Below are 6,002 nucleotides of genomic sequence, written 5' to 3'. Positions count from 1 at the left end.
CAGCTGTCCCTGTGCACCCGAACCACCACCGTGGCTCTGAGAGCGCCGGGAAGCTTCTTGACAACTTTGCTCAGCAAACTCTGATGTCTGGTGTTTTTAAAGGACAGCTTGTGAGCCTTCACTGAGAGGAGGGTCTGTAGTGGTGTAGATTCGTTCATAAAGTACTTCTAAATCGCTGGCCATACAGGTATAAAACCCACTTTATCCAACTCCGCTGTTGTCCTTTGTGTACAGAGGCCCCACGGCTGAAGATCCTCACTCTGGTCAGATAAGATTTAAGTTCAGTCGATCTTAATGAGATCTTAACCTGGTGGAAACATTTCCCCCAACTCTTCCTCAAAGCGTTTGGCCTGCCTGTGTAAACAACAGTGTCTGCCCTGAAGATTACCCTGTATTATCTGTGTCCCCTTATGGTCAACCTTGACATTTTCCCGGGGGCAAGACAATATAAGCCCAAACACTGTTCACATAACAAAGTAGTTAAATGTAAAGCATGAGCCAGGGGGTTGCAGACTGGGGTCATTAGCTGACAGGATGTCGGGGATGGTTGGAGGGGCGGGTAGGGCTCCCTTTGTTATAGCAAAGGGAGAGGGTTCGAAACAAATTATAGTGTCTGCAGATGAAAACCAAGCAGCAAGCTAGATCAGCCACAAGAGAAAGGTCGGTCAACGACTGTGGAGCCGGTAGGGGGCAGTCAAGGGGGCTGCCGGTGTGGCAGAGACAGGAAGCTATTGCGAGAGGAAAAAAGTCTGTCTATACTTAGATGTCTTCCAGTTCCTGAGCTGAGCAGGCAGACCTCAGATAGATGCTTACGGGTTGCAACAAGAACCGAACTGAGGCTAGGCGCTGATGTGGAGGGGCGCGGGGGCACACAGGCTGCCCAGCCTGGGGCCTAGAGTTTAGCCTTTGCCTGAGCTCCTCCCCCTCCCCTCCACCCCCCTCGAAAGAACAATGAATGCGAATCAGTGGGCAGTCTCCTGGAGAGAAGACAGTGTGTCTGGCCAGATTTCTGGAGACCATCAGAATGTCCAACAGCTTGGGGGAAGATGGGGGGGAACAAAACCCAAAGCCCAAAGGGCAGAAGTTTGCCCAGAGTGACCAGAGGGTTTACATGAGCCAGGCTTGACAGCATCTCCACGTCAGCTGAACAAGCATTACACCCCTTTTGCACTCAACCCCTCGTTGGAGCCCCTCCAACAATTCTGTCAGTGTTCTCACCGTTGCCATGTTATGGGTGAGGAAAGTATGGCAGGGAACAAAACAATAAAGCCGGTACCAGACGGAACCAAGGCTTGTGACTCATCTGGAGCCTCGGTCCAGCGACTTCCTCAGTACAATCCGGCCCTGTCCATGTAGGCTTTACACACCCACATCTCATCTGGTTCTCACAAGGAGGACTAGCTCCTTTCCCCTGGAGAAGAGAAGGGAGCCAGGGTTCCTGAGAGCAAGCGGCAGAGCCCGGAACCTGAGTCCCCAGCTCGTGGCTCAAGGTACAGAAAAGGATCCCGCGCTGTCTCCCCCTCCCTGCCCTCAGTATGCACACTGGGCTGCACCTGTGCAGGGTTCTCCTGCCACTGGCTTTTGCAGGGACTGGATGGGGAGAAGGGAAAGGCACCCACTTATTCAGGTTTTTTTTTTCTTTCCATTTTAATAATGAAGGAAATTGAGGCCAAGAGGGAAGTAACTTGCCTCAAGTCACAGTGAATAAGAGACGCAACTGGGAACAGAAGCCAGGTCTCCCAATATCCTTCTTCAAATCAACCTGCTTTTTACATTCATTAAAGCAAACTCCTCCACGTTGCTTATCATGGCAACTGCCAGAGACTCGTTGATTGTCAGAGCTGGCAGGAATCTCGAGTCATCTGGACCAACCCCCATTCGAGGCTTGAGCTCCCTCCAACACTTCCCACCAAGCTTTACACCTCCATCATGCCTTTGGGGGGCATTTCATATTCCTTTATATTCAACAGCATTGACTGAGTGCTATGATGTGCCAAGCACAGGTACCAGAAATAAAGATTAACAGGGGACCAAGATATACCTACAAGAAATCTGATAAAACATCACAAGTACCCTGGTAGATCTCTATCAAGTATGAGAGGCACAATGAACGAAGTGGTCAGATTTTCCAAGGACGGCGGGTAAGTTGTACGCCGAATCTTAAACGATAAAGGGATAGACGGTGGGCAAGTACGGGGAGCATTAGGAGTAACAGTCCTCTAAAGGGAGGCTTTTGCCTGGGTCACTGGGAGGCACTCCAGCTACCTGGACCGGTTGGTACCAGTAGGGCAAGAGGATGGCTTGTTGGGGTGTCAAGAGATGAGTCTGGCAGGGCCTCATCCAGAGAGGAGGTGGAGAGCGCAGGTTCTGGGGCCAGACTGCCGGGACAAGTCCCACTTCCGCCCATGGACAGCGGGTAACCTTACCTACTTCTCTAGGCCTCTGTCTCCTTACTGTAGGATGGGGATGACGACAGCACCTGCCTCAGCTGGTTGTTGGGAATGTTACAGGAGTTGGTAAGATTGAAGTGTTCAGAGAAGGCCTGGCACGCAATAAGTGCCCTGTAAGTATCAGCTACGATTACTAAGGGACTTAGAAGCCATGTCAAGGAGTTTAACCTGAGAGCAGTGGGAACACAGAAAAGGCTCTAAGCAGAGTGGTGGGACAAGCTTTGGGATGAGCGCTGCGTGAGATGCCCACCCTGGAGGAGCTAGAGGAGCTGCAGGGCCCGAGGACGTTTCAGGACGCCCGGTAAATGTGATGAGGGCTTGACAAAGGGCAGGGCAAGGTGGCTGGTGAGGAGGTGGCTGGCTGGGCTGGGGGTAGTGCATAGAGAGAGGTAGAGATTTCTGGCTTGAATGGCTGTGAGGAAAGTAGTGCCCTTTCCCAAGATGGTTTTGGGGGGAAGATGATGAAATTGATTTGGGGTGTATGTGCTGTGTCTGGGGCGCCTGTTAGAAAGGTCTTCCTTGAGAGTATAGTAAAAAAGTGACTTTCCCAGGAAGGGATGTTTTCTGCTTTTAAACATGTTACTCTACCACACAACTGTCTTAACCTGGAGGCTGCAGTTGAGATTTCATTAAGTGAAGAGGGCTTCAGTGGCAGATTTACAGGACCTGAGTGCCAGCCTGGCTCTCAGCTATAAATAGTGTGGAGATGGGAGTTGTCTGAGATGTCACCATGGGAGAAGAGAGATGGGGGTCCTCGGCTCCTTCCTGACACCCCCCTCACACTGGTACCCCACTCTCTCCCACAGAACCCTCTGTTAAGAGCCCAGGGCAAAGGCTGGGAAGGACCAAAGACATGCCAGTCAGGATGGGTCCTGGGCAGGGCTGACCCATGGCCTTAGGGATTAAATGTCTCCCAAGGAAGAGCCCACCTGCCTCGCAGGCAAGCAAAGCCCAGGTCCCGCAGACCCGGCAATGGGCCAGGAGCCAGCACAGAGGTAGGCTGGAGTGAGAAGGAAATCGGAGAGGCCCGCTCTCGACCGCACGGAGCTTGCCCGCTGCTGCCAGGCTGCAGCAGCAGACACGGTAACAACCACGGTGGCTGGACCGGGGCCGGCAGGAGGCTTTTATGACAAACATATTCAGCTGAGAAACATGGAAGCCTGTCTGCTTCATCAGAGCATCAAGAGCAGGATGAAAATACTGTGTTGGAAAGAAAGGCAGGATTTCTCTTTTGCAGGAGGACGCTGGCGCACCATCAGAATCAGAAGCGTTTCTTTCACAAAAATTAGCGGATGGGTGCAAATTTGCTTTTAAAGCTAGATGTCCTACTTCACCAACTAGTACTCTGTTGCGTGCAGTCACCTAGATGATTCTGCTCTAATTCCTTCTGTGGGAAACCTCAAGGGAATAGCTGCACAGTTCCATGGGGTAACTCAGAGGCCCATTTTCATCACCTGGCATTCCTGCCCAGAAAACTGCCACGGTCCCACTTCCCACCTGCTTTCCTCACCAAACTCCTGAGCTTGGCGTTAAAGGCCTTTGGCTCACAGCCTCCCACACCTACCCAGCCCCCTTCCCGTGAACACCCCATATACCTGTTCATTGTCCTGCCTTTGCCCATGTTGTTCCCTCTGCTTGGAATACCCTTCCCTCCCTCCTCTGGGAGCTCCTGTTTTTCCGTCCAGGTGTAACACCCAGTAATAGTTCCTCAATCCTTTCGGAACTTCCTGTCTCTCCTATCCTGCATACTGGGTCCTACCACCTTGCCTTTGCCTACACCAGCACCCCTGCCAGGAAGGCCTCCTGACCTCCCACACAACCTGTCTCTTCCTTGCAAGGCTGACTCAGGCCCACACCCACCAGGATGCTTGGATTAACCCGCCTCTGTCCTCACAAATCATTTGCTCGCTTTGTTTGGATACAGTTTGTAGGCCTTCTTGAATTTGGGGGCATGATTTTGAGTCTCTTCTCCCCTAAAAGGTTGTAAAGTTTCTTGAGTCAGGGAACTAGCTTTCTGCTACCCCTTATGTCACCTTGCACAGTCCTGGGCACACAAAAGATGCTCCCAAAGTGCTCACTGTAACTAACAAAGGGCGTGACTTGACTGAGCCACTGTCTAGAAGGGCAGTCCCTCCCGGGCCTCAGTTTCTCCAGAAGAGAACTGGAGGGAGGAGCCTGAGGTCCCGTCCAGCTCTGGCATGCTGGGCTCCTGCCGTAACCTCAGCAAGTCCCTGGTGATAGGAATTGGGCCTGGATTTTGGAATCATAGACTCTCAGGACAGAGAGTCCTCAAGGGCCATTTCTTCTAGCCTCCAGCTGACCCTGGGGTCCCCCCTACAGCACCCCTGACTCTAGTCATCCGGAAACTTCTGTCCCTAGAAAGAAGTCCTCCAAGCCATCTTGCCACTGGAAGACCAAAGCTGGATTAGCCTTGAGATAGGCACCGAGAGACACATAAGAAGCTTAATCTAAGCTGAGAGAGAGAAAAAAAAAAAGTGAGATGACTGCATATCAGAATAGAACTCAAGGCTTTTAAGTGCTGGTTCTGCAGCCAGATCACAACTGGGCCAACAGAGTCCAGGTCGCAGGCCTTCCTCAGCAATTCAATGTAGCTATCACCTCTGTTACACCATGATAATTCTAATTCTTAGCTGTTTGTGTTTGCTCTGTTTTGTTTCAAATAAGGACACTTCAGATAAACCAGGACACCTGACCTGGTGTGGGTTTTTTTGTTGCTTTTGTTTGTTTGATGAACTTTTCTAGATCTGCAGCTCTAGAAAAAGTAGCAGCTGGAGTAAGCAATGAATAAATAGCCTCTTAAGAACAGGAACCTATACCTTCAACAGCCAGTGCCCTATAGGACTTTGACAAATGTTGGTTGAATTGAGTAGCTCTGTGGTTATCTATGCATAGGTTCTGTGAGTACCTGCCTCGTGGATACGCACTTACATACTCATCCCCATTCTTCTAGGCCTTCCATGTATTAACCTAGCTTCAGATTCATCACAGGAAGTGACATACCTGAACTCTGAGATGTGCTTTAGTATTAAGCTCCTTGCATTTTACTGAGTGTTAGAAACAAAAAAAAGAAACACATTTAGAGCAGGTTTGAATTTGATGAAGAACTCACTGAAGGCATCGTCCTTTAGAAATATAGTTATTTCACAATTCAATCCCAGAAAGAAGCTTTCTTCTTTTTAAAAAACTCATTATGCTTCCTTCTCTTCAGACAAGAGTAATGTAACTTGGTTTGTCTTCCTCCTGCCTTAATTCTAGGAAACTCACAGCTGAATATAATGATCAATTAAGTTAACAGACCTACTCCTTGTTTTTTTTCTTATTTTCCTATAGCCTTATCAGACATACTCCTCTTTGGACACTCTATCAAGTTCTTTAAGCAGCCAGCAGGAATACACGTGACAAATAACTAGGCATAGAGCTTGAGAACCCTTAGCATCTGGAAGTAAGTCAGTGATTGGTCTCCCTTTTTGTTCAACTGACTAGTATTTCTATTTGGTGTTTGCTCCTAAGAAAGATTGTGACATTTTCTTT

The 6,002-nt window shown here is 49.7% G+C and overlaps 2 protein-coding genes across 2 annotated transcripts in view; both read right to left on the bottom strand.

Moving 5' to 3' along the window:
* NCBP1 (nuclear cap binding protein subunit 1) overlaps positions 1-6,002 on the bottom strand; it is a 136,007-nt gene that overhangs the window by 70,977 nt on the left and 59,028 nt on the right. The gene's annotated exons all lie outside the window — the stretch shown is intronic.
* TMOD1 (tropomodulin 1) overlaps positions 1-6,002 on the bottom strand; it is a 60,649-nt gene that overhangs the window by 785 nt on the left and 53,862 nt on the right. The gene's annotated exons all lie outside the window — the stretch shown is intronic.

Source organism: Mesoplodon densirostris, chromosome 6 (genome assembly GCF_025265405.1).
Source record: "Mesoplodon densirostris isolate mMesDen1 chromosome 6, mMesDen1 primary haplotype, whole genome shotgun sequence".
NCBI classification, from domain to species: Eukaryota; Metazoa; Chordata; class Mammalia; order Artiodactyla; family Ziphiidae; genus Mesoplodon; species Mesoplodon densirostris.
The sequence above is the reverse complement of the archived record's forward strand: the minus strand, read 5'-3'. Positions and strand labels throughout refer to the sequence as shown.